Here is a 20,765-nt window from a genome sequence, read left to right as displayed (position 1 = left end):
AAAACACCTGCCAGTAACACCTGCACTCATAACCGTGTGCTGCCATTCTTGGTTGGGCCCCAGCACTCAGACAATGAACGTGTCTGTTCCATGGCATCAAACCCAGGCAGTTTCCTGGCACATGTGCAAGCTCCTAACTAGCACTTACAGCCGAGCGCGCTGTGTTCAGGCGGAGAGGTGCAAGCCAAGAGGCGCACACCTCTGTAATTAAGGGTATGGTCATAATGTGAGTCCTCCTTTCAGCTCAGCAGTTTCTGCTCCAATGGGCTGTGTCATCGTCCCTCCCCATGGGATGGGTGGATGAGGAAGGACCATGCCTTTGTCTTGTTCTGAAACCTTTCCCTCCAGAATTTCAAAGGACTTGGTCAAAATACCTAGCTCCAACCCTAACGGTCTCCCATGTAGGCGAGTAAAGCTCTCTCTTGCCTGACAGGCACCAGGAACTCACCCAAGGTCATTGCAATGATTTCTAGTTGTAGTTAAGAAGAAATCCATGTCTTCTGCTTCTAGACTGCAGATTCAGTCTTCTTTTCCCAGAGGGATTTAAAGAGGGTCTGTGGTATGAATAGTAGCAGACTCATTTAAGGAGTTTCTTTGCAGAGATCCTGCTATGAATCGAGCTACTTTAGATTTAACACCACTGAGTTGTTTAAAGAATATGAAGAGATTAAACACCAAGACAATTGGTCTTGCCAGAGAGGCACAACTAAGGATTTTTGCACTGAGCAGGGCAGAGTTATCCTTCCCTTTCCCCATATTTGTGCACATTTACCTAACTTGTTTGTCACAGAAGGAAAATTGTGAGCTCCAGCCCTCCACAAACACCCTGGAGATTTTGATTCACCTCATTGTAACATCTGGATGAAAGCCCTAGGCTCCGGAGGCTTTGCCAATTAATAGACATCTTCTCCTCTCTTTAAACACCTCCTGTTCTTAAGCTTGAGGCAGCAAAGCATTCATGGAAAGGGCAGGCTATTCACTAACACCAGTCACACTGATTTTTGCTGCTTTCCTAACCACTGTCCACGCTGACCCTTGCTGCTCCAGAAGATTTTTGTTAAGGGAATAGAAACAGATTATAGTGTGCATGCAGAAGAGAGTGTTATGTATGCTTTGCCTGATCAGACATAAGAAATAAAGGAATAAGTTAGAACTGAATAATAACACATAAGAAACACAGAGCCTGCCTGAATTAGCCATGGCAAGAGCTGGCCAGTTGTCTTCATTGCTTTTGTGAAGCAGCTTCATTATTTCTCTGCAGCCTCTAGCTAATGGCACTGCAGACGTACTGAATTAATACGAACATGGGCCCTTCTGGTGGGCAGAGCTGCACACCAAATTCATATCCTTCTACTGTTTCTGCTGGGGTTTAGGTGCATGTATTCAACAGAAGAAATACTATCCGTCTGGTTTTTTACTATCTCCCTTTCTCAGACTCCCTTTCTGTCCTTAAAGGCCTTGAGCTTTCTCTGTTTTATTCCCCTGCTCTCCTTCAGTCAGCATTCATTAAGTCAGCAAGCTCTTTGGGACAGAAGCTACTTTTTCATTCTACATGTGAAGTGTGGCCCTGGTCCTGTTTGGATCCTGTAGCTGGTACTGATCATCTGCAACTGTGCACGTGCTGCGCAGCAGTGAGCACGAGATGGCTGTGCAGGGATGTTTCTGTGAGCTGTGCCACACGGGCAAGAAGTCAGGATGTATGCTTGGTCCTGGGCAAAGTCCGCGGATCCCTTTTCATTTTTCTCCTTATATTGAGGACTGCATTCAAAAAAAACAATAGCTTGTGGCATAGGTAAAGGCTAATTTAGGAAGTGCATCATAGGGAAGAATCTTAGGCTGCAGAGCTATGACTCCCTCTTCCCCATAGCTGGGGTAGCAGGACAGCAGCATGCATCCACCCATGCAGAACTGGGCCAGCTCTGCCTTCCCAGCTCTTCTTGCTTCTGACTTATGCACAGAATATTTTTTGGTTCAATAAAGTACCTTGATTCAAAAAAGCGTTTAAGCTTTTACCTCAGTCTCACTGAAATCAGTGGGACTTAAACACATGCCTAGCCTTAATCATATTCTTGAGTATTCTGAGCTGGGCGTTTTGCAAAGGTTCCTGGGAGCTTGTGTGAGTCTTGCCTTCTTGCGTGCTGCTCCTCATATACTATTGATGGGACAATCTGTTACTCATTAATGCTGCAGATTAAGCCATTTTGCCTGAATCTGATTTTTTTTTTCACTACACATTTTAACTGCTCATCTTCTATAATACATTTATTTGATTTCCAGTGCCTAGTTACAATATGACAGCAAATCTAGGGGAGGTTTAATAACTGTTTATTCTGTCTCCTCAGGCATACACTGACTGCAGGAGGTGACACGAACTCGGTGCTGGCATTAACCAACAGCAGTAATGGCCATCCTACAAAAGGAAACAGAGACAGAGACAGAGAAAGATGCAGTTGCAAGCTGTCACCACATAGATGTGAAAGACACGAATCACTTCCACTGGATGGAATCTGTCAGGAAGGTCCAGGGCCCTTTCTGATGGTATGTGGACTATTCTTTTTATCTTTGTAGAGGAGAAAGGGTACGATCTCATGACTGAGGGAATTAGTTTATCGGTGAAAACCTCTGAATGGGACCCCAGCTGTAGAACAGATGCACCCTAGGGAGTTCAGATGATGTCAGTGTGTACGCTGTTACCCCAGAGTTACTAGCCTGTCTGCCTGGGATGTGGCTTTGTGACTGATGAGTATGTGGAAAGGATACTGGACACTGTGAAGGTGATGGCTTTGGTGGAGGCTCTTTGTCCTTCCTTCTTTTTGTGGGGATCAGGGGGTTTCTGAGCATTACCAACAGATTGATCCCTGTTGTGAGGCATTCCACGCTTGTCACTCCATATATATCACTCCACACTTGTCACTCCTTGTTTGTCACTCTGTCATGGTGTCATTCCTTTTCACCCCCTGGCAGGAGGTTAGAAGGATTCCCTTTGGCAGATGCTTTTTCATGCTGGCTCCCTGGAGAGCAGTGATCCTTTCATGCATTTTTATGCAGCTCACCTCCCATTGTCTGCAGCCTGTCTGTCCTCTCAGAGGTTGGACTTCTGTGTGCTCAGGACACCAATTGCATACTGGAGTACATGTCAAGTGAGCTACTAAACAGTGTGTTATTCACATTAGACCAAGGTCTGCAAAGTTAGATTACTGGCTACCAAAGATCCTTTCACTGAACTGAGAAAGATATCTGTACAGTTGGTCCAGAGAAGTTCTGCTGCTGGGCAAGGAGTAGTGGGACACAGGAAAGCCTTTGAAACAGGTCTGCTGAGAGATCCCAAGACTGAACATAAACAACCATGGGAGCCTGTCCCAATATTGCAGCTTTTCTTAGAGTCTGGTTTAATAAATCACTGTGAAAGCACAATGTTCCTTGGTCCTTCCCATGGCTCCAGTGCAGTCAGAGCTTGGTGCATGTGAGGTAAGGGGCTCTGCCTGTCCCCTTGCAATGCCTGCCCTTTCCAGACAATCCCTCCTGTGAGGTATAGCTGTTATCCAACTGTAAGTCCCTTGCTATATCACATGCCAAATGAGCCTCTTCTGAAAGAGGTGCTTCCCTGATGCTAATAGTCAAGAGTGTGGCTGACAGCAGCAAAGGATACAACCTTTCCATCCAATCACAGATGGCAAGGACTGCCATTCCCAATGGGGCTTAGGCAAAAAATATCCCTCTGAATGCTCAGTTACAGGAACAGCTGCTCTGGGCACCATGTGAGAGGAAGGGCCAGGGCCATTGTAAGTGTTTTATCGTGCTCTCACCATGCCTGGCCCCTCATGGAGGCAGAGCCCTGACAGTTTTGCATTTCTTGTAGGAAGAAGGTTAACAGCAGGAAGGTGACCTTTTGCAAGGGCTCAAGAATTAGTTACTGGTAGCACTTTTAGGTGCTAAAGGATAGTAAGTTTTCACAGACCAGAAAGCAAAGCATATCCTGGGCTGCATCAAAAGGAGCGTGCCCAGCACGCTCCCACACGAAGGAGGTGATCCTGCCCCCCTACTCTGCTCTTGTGAGACCTCACCTGGAGCATTGTGTGCAGTTCTGGTGTCCTCAACATAAAAAGGACATGGAAATGTTGGAACAAGTCCAGAGGAGGCCACAAGGATGATCAGGGGCTGGAGCACCTCCTGTATGAAGACAGGCTGAGAAAGTTGGGGCTGTTCAGCCTGGAGAAGAAAAGGCTGCGTGGAGACCTCAGAGCAGCCTTCCAGTATCTGAAGGGGGCCTATAGGGATGCTGGGAAGGGACTCTTCATTAGAGACTGTAGTGATAGGACAAGGGGTAACGGGTTAAAGCTTAAACAGGGGAAGTTTAGATTGGATATAAGGAGGAAATTCTTTCCTGTGAGGGTGGTGAGGCACTGGAATGGGTTGCCCAGGGAGGTTGTGAATGCTCCATCCCTGGCAGTGTTCAAGGCCAGGTTGGACAGAGCCTTGGGTGAGATGGTTTAATGTGAGGTGACCCTGCCCATGGCAGCAGGGTTGGAACTTGATGATCTTAAGGTCCTTTCCAACCCTAACTATTCTATGATTCTATGATTCTAAGTTCAGGGCAAGAGCTGCCTGTGAAAGGACAGTTCACTGTTTCAGTAAGCAGTGGCACTATGTATTCATAATACTCTTTCTCTGTAGAGCTTTGCTAAGGTATAGGAAGGAATGAAGAATTCAAACACTAACCATGATGAAATATAAAACTGCTCCATGGCAAGCTCCTTTTCTCTTTGCTTTAGTCATGGTGTTGATTTTGCTTCATCTAGCTCTGGGACTGTTGATATTGCTTCATCTAGACTGGGAGACTGCTCAGCACCAGCTGTTGTTCCCTGATGTTTATGGTATGGAAGGTTTTAAGTGCAAGGCACCATCAAACTTCTCATTCTCCTTCATTGGTATTAAATTTGTGATGGCCACAAAAAATCCAGTGGTTTTTGATCCTGAATACAGATGAGAAGAGTTTACCTGCCACTTTGTTCCATGTCTTAAGGTATCCAAAATTCTAAGTGTTGTGAGCTCTGATCTGGGTTTCTGGCAGCACAACACATGAATTAGATAAGTTGTTCTTCTTCCTAATGCAATTAGACAATTTTGTGCTGTTTCACCAACCTCTTCTTGTGTGACTTAGGTGACGAGTCTGGGACAGGTTTAATGCCTACCCGCCTACAGGCTCCTCTTAAGCTGTCATTCTACCCTGTCATTTTATCAGAGTTCCCACCTGAGACTGTGACTGCAGTGGTGTGTACTTAGTCTGACTTTCAGCTTGAACTGCTTCCAGCATTGCTGCATTCCTGGATTTTTATGATAACTTACAGGTGATCTCTCAAATGCTGGAAATCAAAAGCAGGCTCTAAGAGCAGCTGGCCCTGGCTGATTATGTTTAACCTTGAGGGAATCTGCCTGTGATAAACTTGCTTCTAAACTGTTCCCATGCTGTTGGTTCCCAAAAAACTGTAGATCTGTGCTTAACTGCAGAAAGGAGGGCAGGGATGTTTCCTTTGGCCTATCTGAGCTGCCATTTCAACACCCCAAAAGTCATGTCTGTAGGTGACCCACCAAATCCTCAATACGTAAAATGTAGAAGCAATAATTTGCTAAGCTCTGTTTTCCTGAAGGTCATGTGGTTCTCCAAGCCGAAGTATCACTGGGAGATACAGTTCTATTTGGACATGAAGGTGGGTTGAATAATTCGATTTTAAAGGGTCTTCCAACCTAAAATGCAGTAGTAGTCCCTCTTAGATGGACTGCACAATTTTGTATGCTCTGTAATGATTCTGCTGGGTAATGTCCCCTTGCTCTGAGGATTGGCATGGCTCATTTGGAGGCCTTTACACTGCCAACAGGAGCGGAATCACCTTAGCTGCAAAACGGAGCTGTGCTCTAGTACCCTTAGCTGGTTTTCCATAAAGCACAACTCAGTCTCTTACATTTTGCCACTGACACGGAACAGCCCTCCTCTTTTAACAGGAGTGTCATGTTGTCTGCGAACATGACTTGTGCTGCATTTAGTTTTGTGTCTGAGGCCAAATCCCAGGGAAAGTTTTCCATATAGGCCTAAAGTGATGTAGCTGCATCTGCTCTGTTGCTGTACTGTGTCCGCCGTCTCTGTCCATGCCCAGCTCCAGGGTGCAAGTGGCTGAAGCTTAGACACAAGACAGCTAATGCTGGTTTCTTGGAGAAGCAGCTGGAACATGTAGGATTGTTTCTATTATTGAGTTGCTTATTAAGAAGAATAGAAATCTTCTATCTCTTTTTGATCTTTCCCTGCACAAATAGCTTGAAATGCTTTTTCCCAAGTACTTGCCAAGGAACTCACCCCTCTTCTTTCTGAAGAAGCTCTTACTCTGATTATCTGTTGTAATGGAGGCTCTGTGTGGGACTGCTTTAAAAGACCACTCAACAGTTTCAGAAATCACAGTTCTCTGTAGATAGTATTAGCTGCTGTCTTCCCTTAGAGTGCAGTTCAAAGCAACAGATTTGGTGTATACAGCAGTACCTGACCTGAGCCCAGGTTTTGCTGGAGGCTGCCTTTCAGGCAGTACATTTCCTTGCTGCTTAGAACTAACTGCAGGCTGTTACCACAGCATCTTACTGGAGACCTTGTGATTCTGCTTCTCACTCTTACCATTGAGTTTTAAACAATGCAACATGTACTCAGCTGTAGGCTTTGTCCTAAAGGGGAGTATGAACAAGATAAGGTACAGTGGGATTGGCTGATGGAGGTTTGGGCTAGAAAGAAGATGAATGTGGTAATGTATGTGGATTATAATGTCCAAAGCAATCCTTACATTTTCAGTGTAACCTGAAAATTAATGATCTGACAAGAGTCTGGTTTCTGACCCAGTTTCCAGATGTAAGAGATTCTGGACAAGTAACCAGACCTCCTTTGGGTATTCATGCAAGTGGTTGACACAAGGCTAATTACAATGGCTTGTTTTGTTCCAAACTGAAAAGGATTGAATCTCTTCAAGTATCAGCTGAATTTCATTTGGCTGCACACTAAGCACAACCATATGGTGACCTCTTTCATGTCTATCACCCATTTCAAGGGGAAGGTGCAGCCCTACACAACTACTTAAGTTATAGTCACAGCTATGCAATCTTGTCCCAAGTTACAGCTCCTGCAAAGCTAATTTTGTGATAGTACAACCAGTACACCCACCTCATTTCCCATTATTGCTGAAGTTGTTATTTGGCTATAACCTAATGTTTCTGCTCCCCCTGTGACCTTTCGCTAACCAGTGTCTCTGGCTATTTAAAGACAATGTTCCAGAGTTCTGATGTTTACAGCAGTTTAGTGCCTGGGAAGTAAGCCAGACTGACAGACAGAAACATGAGTCCTACTCTGGTTTTTGGACATGTGCAGCACAAGCAACATACCCTAAGCTCCTTCTCTCCACACATTGTCAGTCCTGAGCTGGACACATCTCTACTGAGGGGGGCAAAACACCTTAGTCCTCATGGTCTATTTAAAGTGCTAGCCTGAATGCCACAAATTTGGACACATGAGCTGATTGCCTGTAGCTTTAGTGGTATGGGTGACTATCCAGTAGAAGTTGAACCACGACCATCAGCCCATCGTAAACATCCATTGGATCTTTAGTGCAACATTGATCCCTGTCAGCTTAAAATCAGGGGCATACATGCAAAGACTTTATATCCCAGTCCTCTGAGACTTGTCTCATAGCCAGCCTTGAGGATTTTACAGAGCTCCCTAATCTCTTTGGCTGTCTTGGAAATCTCTATTTCTACTAATGAGCCAGCTATTGGAAAACATGGCTGGTCACTGCTATTGGCAGCATGAGGCTGGCTCGCACCAATCTGTCATTGTCCTGCATGGCTCTAGCGATGGCAGTTTGCTGTTGCCTGCTTCTATGGTAGCAAGACGCTGAGGAACTTACAGCTCATCTTTTATATACTTAGAAAGGACTGTCAAGATGATGCAGTGTTGTCTCTCACTCCCCCTTTTGTTATTTTATGTAGAATTAGAGCCCACGAATGTGAGGAAAAACAGCCATGGCTGTAGTCAAGGCATTGTGCAAGTTTTCCTCCCACAACTGTGCTGGTGCAACTCAGTCTAGTTATTTTTTTTCCCAAATGTGGGCTCCCACACTTTATGCTAAAGCCCCTTTTCCTAACCAGTTTTCAAACATCTCCTTCTGGGTTCTGATGTGTAACAGCACCTGAGATGTGCTCTCACAGGCACTCTCAGTTAATACTGCAGCAGTCCAGGTCATCTTTGTGAATGCATCTCTGCATCTCCTCATTCCTAGACCTGGATCATTGCTAAATGATAATTACAACCCTAGCAGAGTTTGAAACAGCTTGGTTTATTGGGCCAGGATGGCAGATTGAACTAATCAGCCTGGTTTACGCTTGTGGTGAAGGCAGGACAGATAATTAGCTTAGGATAGAACAGGCAGCTCCTGGACCATCTTACTAATGACTGACCTGCTATTGCCCTTTGGCCCTTTCTGTCTGCTTGGGAGGTCATCCTGTGGACACATTGCCTGCAGAAGTAGACCACAGAGGGGTAATCCGACTGAAGTAATCTTGCATGCTTCTGGAAGTGAGCCTGAAAGCACCAATAACAAGTATTTCAAAGTTCCTTATTGAAGTGACCTTGCTGCACATTAACATGTACCAAAAGAGAGGAGGGAAAGCAAGAGGATGGTTACAGGTATCTCATCGCTCTTTGTCTAGCCAAGCCTTGTAACCTTGCTTTGTTAACTACAACCAGATAAAATAGGAGGACCTCTGTGAGAAGCAGTTACTGTAGCAGACAAGATGACTTATGAGAGCACAGTTTCAGCAGTGTTATTAAAGACATAGTTGTTTTGCGTTGTTCTGAAGTGAAAACACAAAAGCCACAATATAATTCTTTTGGTTTGATGAAGCTGCAGACATGGTGACAGCTGCATGTAATAACAATCATTTAACACCTTGGGAGTCCTCAGAGACCCAGGCAGAATTCAGGTTGTGTTTTACCAGCGGTGCGCACACCAGGCAGTGACGGGTACAACTTACAAGATAATAGGTGCATCAGAACTGGCTTTAAATGTTAAGGCAATTGTGTATCTCTGTTTGGGTATATATTGAGTATCTATCACTGTGGCATTTCTGGAATTGCAGTCTCTGTTAATCAGGAGGCCATTATTAAACAGCTACAAATCACAGGCACAAGTAAGCAACCTTTCTCTCAGCTTTGCTTTCACCTCAGTTTCCTGTATTTACCAAGGCTTACGCTCTCTCTGAAACTGCACAGACATACAGATATATCTAGCACAGAATCACAAGCAGAAACTAAATATGTCATTTCAATATCTAAGGACTACCGCTTCCTAAGCTGCAAGCTGAAAGATTGAGAGAGCAAAAGGGAGAGAGATGAAAGGGTGGAAGGGGAAAAAACTCTAAGGAGGGATACCAGTTAAAAGAGAATAGATAATCACATGAAGGAAGAAGCAAAACAGAAGCATGAATGTTTAAATAAGGCAGGGAGAGAAGGATGGGTGAAGAAAGATTAGAATGTGAAAAATGGGAATGAAGAATTTCCAGAGGTAAAATTGAACTAGAAAAGCAAACAACAAAAGGAGAGTTTCATTTAAAAGAAAGAAGGGAATTACTACAAGGCAGGCACAGAAATGAGCGTCTGTTGCTAAGAAAGCCCATGACTGGAATATTGCAGAGGGAACAATGAGGTGACCCATGGCCAACAGTTTGCACCGTTTCTCACTAATGCTGAGACGCTAATGGCTACCTTCCCAAATCTCCTCTTTCCTGGGGTACCCTTTCTTTTTGAAATGCTCCTCTTCAAACACAAAACTGAGGCAGTTTCACCAACAGAGACTACATCCCCGCTGTGTTGAGCTTTCAGGTTGAGTTGGCTGTTCCAGTGAAGTCTGAGTGTTTATCAGGCAGCACCAGGCTCTTCCTTTCATGTATGTTACCTGCTTCCCTGTTATTGCTGTTACTGTTATTACTACTACCACTTTGTTTTAGAAGTTCATCCTACTCTGATAATCATTGTCAGAAAATCTTTAAGTGGAAATAAGCAAAGGAGATAATGTTATTGCTCAGTACAACCAAAAGGGTATTTGAAAAACGTACTTTTCATCAGGAAACTTCCATTTACTGAAGCTGGTAGTGGAAATTTTTGAATCAGCCGAGGAGACAAGATGGACCCTTAGCAATTCACGAAAGCTGAGATTATCTGGAAGGCTCTGTTGTTGGCATCACTGCAGCGTCAGACAGCCACGCGGTCTGATGGCTACAGGCAAAACCAACATTGGGCTTGTATCCCTTGAGTAAAATCATCTCTGATAGCACAGTGCATCCTAATACAGTGTTGAGGCATTAAAGGAACAGTGCCTCTCACGGACCGGCCGCCTCCAGAGCTGGAGGGGTTTTGAGCAACCATTCTCAGGGGACTGTCGTGCAAAGGCTGAGCTGGCCTCGACTGCAGCTTTCTAAGAGCAGGGTCACTGCCACATAGCTGCAGTCAGGAGCAGAGGGAGCAGCTGCTTACCATGCTAGGTAGAGAGCCCTGAACCTACAAAGTGCATGTGTGCACGTATTGTAAAAGGAACGTGCTCTCTAGGTGTATGTGTAGTCTGTCTCTTGTGAACTTTCTTTCTTAGCTGCTGGATTTTCTAGCTAAGTCTTCATGGTTGTTAGGCCTCTGCTCTTTTCAGTTCTTATTGTCCCCTCCTGGCTTAGCCAACAAGGCCTCGGGTTCAGTTTCCCAAATCAACCTCCACAAGCTTGACTAGCTGGATCTCCACAGGGAACAAAGTCACATAGATTTCTGTGACAAAACCCATTGATCTGACAGGGGCTGAGATAAATCTGCCTCAAAAAGTTAAAGCAATAGAAATCCGGATCTGCAATGCAAGATTTCAGTGAGAAAACCAGGGAGCTGACAGGGACTCAGACAAATCCATCCATGCTGAGTGACTATGCATCCGTTCCACATACAACTGCCTGCTTAAAGAGATAGTGATGAGAGATCCCCGCACAGCATCTAACGCAGCATCGGCATTTGTTAGGAGATTAGTGTCGGGAGGGAGAAATAGCCAATTAAAGTGGCATTGCACTGCCATTGGGGGATTGGGAGTAAGTAGAAATAATCATGCCAGCCACTGCCACAATAGCAGTGCTGTGAAAGGAAAAAAAAATGGAATGCAAAGGAGTCTGAAGAAGAAAGAGACAGCAGACTGCATTCACGGGTTTGGAACTGTGGCAGTGAAATAGCTGAAAAGGAGATAACCAGCTCAGAGTCCAATTTAAAAATGTATGGGATCAGGACAAAAAGCAGTCTACGTAGCAAAATGCAATTCAAGGTCCACATGCTTCTGACCAGCTAGAAGAGGTGCACCAGAAGCAGTGGCTGCAGAGTGATAGAAGCTGGTGCTCAGTACAGGGTATTGGTGCAGTTAGACTGCCCTTAGCACAGACTGCTTAAGACAGAAGAACATCACAACATGAGAAATGCTTTCCTGGAGCAGACTGGTGGCCCATCTGGTCAAGTGTTCTGTCTCCCACACAGCAAAAGGACATGCTCTTCAGGGGGAGCCTACGAGCCTCAGCACTTTGTGCTGGTAGCTCACAGCGCTCAGAAATGTTGGATGAGGGCTGCTAGAGGATACATCCCACCCAGTTTTCAGTATCCGCTTGTGAAGCTGGTCTTGAATTTGTCTCATTCAAGTTTTAGTAACTTTTGAACCTGATGGTGCCATGTATGCCTTTTCGGTAAGAAAAAAAGAGAAGGAAGCAAGGATCGAGAAGGGGACTTGTGACTGGAGTAGTCTGACTTGCTTCCCTGCTGTGTGGTAGACAAGGTGCTGAGAGTGAGGCTTTTAGGTACTTAAACATGACAATTTTCAGAAACAGTGTCTAATTCCCATCGAAATCAATCAAAAAGAAATCGACTCCTCAAGGCTTTTCAATTCAGCAGTTTGAATTGCAGTTATGTATTTCATGTGTTTGAGAAGTGTATTAGTCAGCTCGGATCCATAGGCTTCTTAAGGATCTTTAAAAACTTGCCTTTAGTCCCTGTTCCCTAACTTCCATGTTCTAAGGAGGGGATTAGAGCTGCCCATGTCAGGGAGGTGTGATGGGGAGAAGCACATTAGAGGCCATGAAGGTTCATCTGCTAAGGCAAAGGAACAACGTGTAAGGCCTGAACCACCTAATGAAGACAGAGGAGAACTGTCAGAGGTTCACATTTGCCAGAGGCACTCAGCTGAAGCTGAGCTAGTGAAGTGGGCAGCTGACCTTTCCACAGGCTCACAGAGGAGCCCTGCACACGACCATGGTATAGTCTGAGGGGATGGGAAGTGTGGAGGTGAACAGTGAAATGTAGTCAAGGGCTGCTGCAGGGAATTCTCATTCTCTCAGTCTGAGTCTGAAGTGTCGCTGCTATGCTGAATCCATCAAAAGACAATTGCCTTATGTGGGATCAGCTGTTTCACCTCACCATGGTTCCCAACGTGGAGTATGTGAACGCTACGTGGTCTTTACAAACTTCTGCAAGGCCCACATCAGCTTCTGTGTTAGCGCTGGCTGACCTGAGGCTTCTGAGGCTGATTGGAAGCCAGTTGCAGAAGGCTACAGTGTTAGTCAAGGTGCTAATTCCACATCCTCCAATGATGAAGAACAGGCAACAGTTGTCACAAATCTTGTCACCACCTAGAAAATCCCCATGTGCTTGCTGTGGAACCTGTCAGGGAGATGCTGTTTGGGTGGTGGTAGGGGAAGCTACTCCTGCCTTTCCCTCTGACCGCCTTACCAAAGGGGTAGGCATTCATCTTGCTCCTTGTCTCACTTTCTGTTCCAGCTGCTACCCATTCCAATTCTGGTTGCAGATTGCTCATCAGTTTTTTTTTGCCTAGGAATGTGAAACAACAAAACCCCTTCATGCACTAAAGTCATTTTCCTGGAAGAGATAAAACACTGCTGCAGGCAGCTTAGAGGACAAACTCAGCGTCCCGTTGCTGTTACTGTAAGCACCAATCTTTTCAGATGTGATGCACACAGTGGCAAAATGTGAATGGCTTTGATGTAGTGATTTGCCTTTCAGGGAGCATACAGTATTGGTTAAGGCAGCATAAATCACAGACCGGAACAGGCTTACGGGATGAGCATTCCACTTTGGTGACCTTAGACAGATCTAATGACTGCATAGAAATGCAGTTGATGCACATGTAACTGAGTGGTTCTGACATCATGTGCCAGAAAGGGATCTTCTGCTAACACCAGCTACAGGTGATTCCTCCTTTGGCTTAGAAAGCCTGGGGCTCTGGTTTGATATCTAAAGGAGGTGTATGTGATTTAACTATTAATAGTATCCACCTCTAGTACATTTCCTTACAGTGGCACTTAATGCCTAGAAAAAGCCATCTCATCCCAGAGTCATTCTGCTGCTGCAGCCCGTCAAATAAGATGAGTGTAGATTCAGAGAATTGCTGTAATGGGGGAACAGCACTCAGGGAAGCTCATGCGCCAAGAGCAGGTTGTAAGACTCATTGTGTGATGCATTGTTTGGACACAACAGCCAGAAGTAGTGCCTCCTTTGAGGCTGCCCTCCCTACATAGAGCTGCCCTGTAAAATGAGATAATACTTCACCCCCTTTCAGTGCTGGCCCTTTAAATTTGGCCGTGCAAAGCAGCTGGAGGCTTTAAGTAGCCATGTGGCAAGTGGTTCCTGTTTGCTTTGTGCCCTCTCTGTGGCGGGTAAGCCAGTTTAGTTGCTTCGATACTGTCCTCCACTTGCTCTGAAAGAAATGGTGCTTTGTTTCTCTGGTGGTTTTTGTGTTGCATTGGGGTTTTTTGACTTGCATAGAAATAATATAGATCAAAAAGTGGGGTGTAGAGAGTGAAGCTCTAAAGCTCCCCAGTCTCTAGGCTCCTGCCTTGTGGTAATGTATAGTCTGCTAAAGGAGGGGTGTATGCTTTAAGGGAACATCTGGGATTAGAAGGGTCTAATTACTATTAAAAGTGTTACTCTGGCGATGTGTCTGCCCTTTATCCTGGCTAGAATGAAAAAACTGTCTATAAACCCATAATACTTGCCACATTTATAATGTTCTCTATTAATTAAGAATGGCCTTCACATTTGTATCCTCTTTGTCTTGTATCACTAAGCTTCTTAATTTGCAATAGCTGGCACCTCTGTAACAAAAAGAACGTAGCTATTTTACAGTGTCAGGCACCTAGCAGGAAGAAGCTCTGAGCTGTGGTCTTAACTCACAAATGTGTTGAATCTCCTACTTGCTGTCTGAATTGTGGAGATGCCAGCACTCTTTGAACTAGAAGAGACAGGTGTTGAGTGCCCTGAAAGGGCTATAAGGTTCTAGGGCAGTGTAACGCATCATGCTTGTTGCTGGCTTTATAGATAAGAAAGGCATGTTTGCAGCAAACAACAACAAAGTATTTCCCAGCTTTGAATGTGCTAGCAGTGTGTACAGAAAGAGCTGTATTGTTCAGCTGTTCTGGTACCTCGTAACAGTGAAATAGAGGGTGTTCCTGGAGTTGTATTACAGCTGCACAATGTGTCTCCTGAAATATTAGGCATGCTAACCAGCTTGGATGTAAATAATAAGCATGTGCATAGTTAGCATTTTAGAAGCCCAGGAAAGCCATTTGTTCAAGCAGCATCTTGAGCCTTCACTTCCTAGGAGTAGCTGGTTGTCTGTGTGTGCTCTGGCAATGCTCACTGTTTGATTTAGCTGTGAATGGGTTTCCTTTGCTCCATTTGGGACTATTTCCTCAAGAGAGGTTAAGCTGCAGCTCAGGCAGCGATGTGCCCTGAGAACAGAAAACAATTGAGGATTTCATAGCAGTATTAATCTGGAGCAGGTGTTTGCATCAAAACATTATGGGCCAGGTTTCCTAAAATCAACATACAGGCTTAAAATCTCTGATCTTTACAAACGTACATGTTTGTGAAACCACAGCAGTATACATGTTTGGGGGGGGGGGGTGAGCATAATAGACATGCACGCTACGTGTTCTTTTTCAGTGAAATATTCTGGAAATCATTATTTTAAAATGAAATTGCTGTTTATGCAATCCAGACATTGGAACTTCAGCGAAAGCCTCAGGTTCTGTTAAGTCCCTGGTAGAATAGGTGAGATTTGACAGTGCTGGTTTAGGGAGTATGCTTGGAGAGTTTTCTCATGCTCCTTTCCTCCCCAGTGAATTTGTTGTAATTAGGACCGGTGCAATGGGCACGCAGTGTGTTAGACTGATACCACTAGTTCAGCTGTACCCTAAAAATAAGCACGCACAAAACCATGTTATTCCGAGTGGCAGACTGTTTGGGCTGAGGGAAGGAGCAGACTTTTGGGGAGAGCAGATGAGCTGATTTTAGTGGGGCTGGTTTTTGCTGAGGCTCTGTAGGAAGAGTCTGGAGGCCACTGTCATAAGCAGTATCCTCTCTCCTGTGCTCCAAAGGGATGGGGTTTTGTGCAGGAAACAGTGCCTTTTTCAACAAGCAAGGGCAACTGTTCTTGCCTTGTTGCAGATGAGTCTGGCTGTAAAGGACCTAAAGCAAGCAAAAGGTGAGCACCCCAGTGAGAAGACACTTTTCTTCCATTGCCCATGTGAGACCCACAGCACTCAGGAGCACGAGTTAATTGCACAGTGATCAAGAAACAAAGCAAACATGGAAATGTACAGAGCTGTGCTGTCTGTAGCTTTCTTACCTTCTCTTGACTCTGAGCACTGATCACAGCAAAATTCCTTTTCTTTTTTTCCCCCTTTGCTTGTCCTGTCAAACCTTTCATATCCCAAACCCTGCATGTATAAAGCACAGCACCCTGCTGGAGTCAGTGGAAAGCATCAGTGCACACAGTCACAAGAGACACTCAGCAACATCTCCATTGTAAGCTCTGTTATGCAGCATGAAAAGACAAAATTAAAAACTCAAGGGAGGAAAAGCATTGGATTTATTTTGGTATCATGATGCTGGTGTGGCTGTCAGTGTTTCCTGGAGTTTGTACACATAAGGAAATGCGATCTCTGTAAGTTCTTATTGATCTTGTCTCAGTGACAGTGACTAATAGCATTCTCATCCCCAAATGTCAGATCTGCTAACAAACCTGACTTTTTTTTCCTTTCCATGCTACTGTTCCCCCACTCCCTAGAAAGGATTGATATGAGAGGAAACGGGGGGGGGGGGGGGGGGGGGATGGGCCCAAGGACCACCCCACCCCCCATATGACACTCCATTAACCCAATCAAGTTCCTTTATTATTACCTTTGATTGAAGTAGTGTTTTGCATCTGCTGTGTGGGGGACATCTGTGTTAGATTGATGGCTGGATGGTAGAAAGGATTTAGTGCCTAACGAGCTGTGCATGGGGGTAGCATCAAATGATATACAAAGACTATTAGCACTATGCTGCTTGGAGGCCAAAGTATTTGATAGGTTTTAGGCAAATATATGTAAATGCTATGTTTATTTCAGAAGGACCCTACTGGATTTCATTCCTTGGGCAGGGAGGCGGTTACTTTGTAATCACTAATCAAACAAAAGGTGATGCAACAGCAATACATCATCTGCATACCTAGTGCTTGCCCCTCCTCATTCGTGTGTTGAGATGTAGTCTCTGCTAGTCTATCCATAGTGTTAACGCTGAGGGAAGGTGCAGTTCAGCACTGGGTTTTGGCTCAAAGCAGATTATTCATCAGAACTGATAGGCTTGGAATTTTACCACTTGCCAAAATTCCAAAGGACATCATTTTATTGTGTTTCAGTGCTCAAGCTCGGAGCTGGGTGGTGCTTAGCTGACTACCTTCTTTTTGGAGCTCAAGGTAAACTGAGCTAAATACCTTTGTGAGCTGTTTTAAACACCTGCTAGAGAGGAAAGCTAAACATAGTTTGCATTACTGCTCTGCCTCTGAGTCTTTGAGCACTCAGAGGTCTTGCAGTTAAATTGCTATTAAAGCTGAATGCTGCTATGGGTTAGGCTGGTTCTGGAGTTGAGTGATTCTCCAAACACCAGGTGGGATACCAGGAAAGGAAAACCAGCTGTTATCAAATGTAATTATTTCCCTCCAATTTCTCCCTTGGGTCAGAAAAAAAACGTTCCAGGAACAATGGAATTTGGGATCCTTCTGCCTCCGAAGCAGAGAAAATTTCTGGGCTATAGGTTGAGAGAACCAATCGCTAAGTAAAATGACTGAAGATTAAATTGAATGCTATTCACCTTTGCTCATCAGAAAATGGGAATGTTCTGTGGCTCAAGTTTGCCTGCTGCTGACGCACTTACTGCTGTTTACCAGCAAGTCAGGAGTGTTGGACAGTATTAATATGTTGGCAGGGTAATATACATATCCACCTCCCCACAGTCACACTCGGATGCATGCCTCTTAAGTACAGCCTACTATGTGATTGCTGGTTTGCCTGTGGCTCTTAGCAAGCAGTCTTAAGGTGCTGAGGTTGGAATTAATAGTCTGCATTGGAGGCTGTGTCCTCAGCAGAGATTTTCTCATTAACGGATGATGAACTTACATTTCCTAATAGGCTTGCACGTGCTGGTCTGGGCTCTCCATAAATGATTATATGATGTGTGTATCCCCAAAGGATGCATGCGTGTTGCTTACCAGTAGGTGTGTAAAATCATGCTGCCAATTTCACGCCAAAAATATTTACTTTAGATACATCTTGTGAGACTGAAGAGGCAACACTGGCAATATTTGTGCAATAATTACTCATGGAAGGCCAGGATCTGAACATGTCGGAAATTAATTTGCTGGAATGTGTATTGTGATTAGCCTGGATGCTGATGCTATCTTGATGAGTGCTTTCCTTCACTTCTGCTGGTTCTTTTTCATGTGGAATATACAGCAACTGTAATGCTGAGTTGATGAAGGTCGGGTTTTTATTTTTTTTGAGGACATATATATAATTGCAAGGCCATAAAACATCTGTGTAATGTATATTACATATCTGTGTCTAGCCTTAATTGTTACAGTTTTTCCCTTTGGATTTTCAGAACCGGCATCTGTGGAGTGTTATTGAATCTTTATTGCTTCGAAGATCCTGGGTTGGTATTTGGAAATAGCGGGCTATATAACATTCCTGATCAGATTTCATTTTCTTTGCATTGCAGCTTTAAATGTCTAAAAAGTCAAGGCAGGATCTTAAAATAAGCAGCTGGTGCAGACTCCACTTCCCTGAGCCTTCGCTTTTGTTCTTGCTTGGGTTTAAGCTTTTATTCTGAATGACTTATTTTAGACTATTTTTGTTCTTTGTGGGTGGAAAGAATTTACCTCCCTCGCTCTCATACTGTGCACATCACCGTGATACATGTACACCCGGTGTTAGTATCTGGGAGATACCAGAGAAAGCCTTCAATTACTTTGATCTACTAGGCATGTGCTAAAAGTAGGAATAAAAGTGGCTCTTTAAAACATGGAGATTCTGATGTATTTACAGCATTGTGCTTTCCATCCCTCAGCATTTTGTAAATGTAGGAAACTATTGTGAAGGGATCTCTTGAAGCACTGCATGAAGAAGGCCACCCTTACTGTAGAATGGAGTTCTAGTAACACACAGACATGGAACACCAGGGCTTAGGGTAAGACGTGCTGTGGTCAGCTGAGGGGGCAAGTAGAGATTCTGCAGTCCATAGGGGAGATATTTAAAATGCTGAAATAGAGCTTATGAGGTCATGTCTTCCTTTCCCTCTGCTCCCCAAGGCAGGACTTCTCATGCCTAAACCATTTCTGACACATGACTGTTTAGCCTGTTCAGAAGAATTCAAATGATGGAGACTCCACAACTTCCCAGGGCAATCTATTCCAGTGCTCAACTGTCCTAACCATTATCCCCGTTTAATCTGTGGAGGACACACACGCTGACATGGCTTCCATACTAAAAGGAAGGGACTTCTTGAAAATGCAGAATCTTTTATTTCAGTGGGCTGATTCTCCTGTGATGTGAAAGATGGCTCCTTCCCAGCACACAGTGCTTTGTGGCAGAGGCTGGCTGCCTGGAGAAAGGTAAATCGCCATTTCCAGAGCTGCTTGGGAGCCTGAGCGCTTGGGAGCACATCCCTCCTTGCGCTGTGAGGCCAGAGCAGGGATGCCAACACAATTCCTTGTTATCCCACAAATTTTGTATAGCTGAAACTTAGGTATTTTGTCCAGTTTTGTGGGATTTCTGGATGTGCGCAGGACACATGCAGTAAATAAACATGAGGGACATTTAGTGCCCACCTGTAATATATACAGGAAGAAAAAGAAAGGAAGGAATAGCCAAATGTGCTAGATAGGCTGAGGGATATTAGAAACAGTCACATGAGGAGGAGAGGCAGAGATGCTTAGGAAGGGATTTAGAATACTGGTAGCTGTATGCTGTTGTCACAAAGAACTCTGGAAGCTCAGTACAGTTTGTGTTGGCTCCCCTCTGCAGAAGCTCAGCTCTGTGAACAGGAAGCTGTAAGGCAGGGCATGCTTCAACCATGGCTTGTAATTCACATTGCATCTGTGTAGGGTTATCAAACATTGTCCAACATGGTTCTGCTGGACCAGCAGCTGATAGCTTGTTCTGCAGGGCAGAAACTGTCTCTTCCTTTGTGCCGTACCTTATCCGCACTGTGCTGCCACCGAACACGCTGTAAGAGGAATGACGTGGGTTTCTTCTAGTGATATGTGTTCTGAGAGGAAAAGTGCAGGTGTAGGAAGGTGTGCTGTTAGGGGTTGCACTGTCACAGTCACTCCCAGGTGGTGATCAGGGCTGTTAACACAGCTTGGATGAAAAAAGTGCCAGCCACTCTGCCTTGCTCTTACAGTAGTTGGATGTCTCAAAGATCAGAAGTGGCTTTGGTGGGTAGTGACCATCTGGATTAATTCAGATTCTGAGTTAGAGTAAATACCTGGGCTTGTGCTGTTTAGCAAGCCATTGCTAGAGATCTGGAATCCGAAGCAGCCGAAGCCACCTGAGACCCCATGTGCACTGGCTGTGATTTCCCCCACACCTTGCAGATGCACACAGGGTAGCTATGTCTGACACTATAGCTGTCATGTCTAGTATATGTCCTGAAACATCCTTTCTTGGGTGGCCTGAGAGCTCTCCCTAGACAGTGCCTTTCTCTTGTAGTAGGAATAGCACGTATGGACATCCATACCTTCTGCCCTTCTTGCAGCTCATGCAAAGAAGATACTGCATCAAGAACAGCTCAGAGCCATGTGACAGCATCCTCTCTGACAGATAGCTATTTTGGCTAATGGTTTCCTGGCATTTTAGACTAGCAATCCATTCTCAGCTCTCAAAACTTATTGTCAGAATGATGACTGTTAAATTTTACTGTTGCATTTGGTTTGGATCTGCTGCAAATTAAATCTGACTTCCTCAACCGGTCTTTACATTGCCATCTGCTGGAAGGGACCTGAGAGTGCGGCTTGGCCAGCCTGCCTGAGTTCTCTTTGGGGATGAAGCAGATAAGATCTTCTTCCCTCCGCTCTCATTCTGTCAGGTATTTCAGTGCATCAGTAATATTTTAATTAAAATGGAAAAATGGATTGCATCTGATAGATAGCTGTAGGTTACACAAATACCTTAGACCTGAGCACATTTTTAGGTACAAAAGGGTTAACTGCTCATGGTTTCATACTCGCCTGGAAGAAGAATGACACTATTCTTTATCAGCCGTTTTGGTGCTTTTTAATCATTTCAGGCTTTGAGCTCCTGCTCTGAAAGAGAGTCTCTGTCTCTTCATCTTCAGC

At 44.7% G+C, this 20,765-nt stretch overlaps 1 protein-coding gene across 1 annotated transcript in view; it reads left to right on the top strand.

Annotated features, from left to right (window-relative positions):
• Positions 1 to 20,765, top strand: part of LOC130598362 (high mobility group protein HMGI-C-like) — a 130,974-nt gene that overhangs the window by 66,733 nt on the left and 43,476 nt on the right. Inside the window, exon 3 of the mRNA XM_057407713.1 lies at positions 2,343 to 2,538. The gene's annotated coding sequence lies outside the window, so the exon portion shown is untranslated. The remainder of the gene's footprint in view (positions 1 to 2,342; positions 2,539 to 20,765) is intronic.

Source organism: Pezoporus wallicus, unplaced genomic scaffold (genome assembly GCF_028554395.1).
Source record: "Pezoporus wallicus isolate ANWC-B61680 ecotype Strahan unplaced genomic scaffold, APGP_CSIRO_Pwel_v1 contig_3568, whole genome shotgun sequence".
NCBI classification, from domain to species: Eukaryota; Metazoa; Chordata; class Aves; order Psittaciformes; family Psittacidae; genus Pezoporus; species Pezoporus wallicus.
The sequence above is the reverse complement of the archived record's forward strand: the minus strand, read 5'-3'. Positions and strand labels throughout refer to the sequence as shown.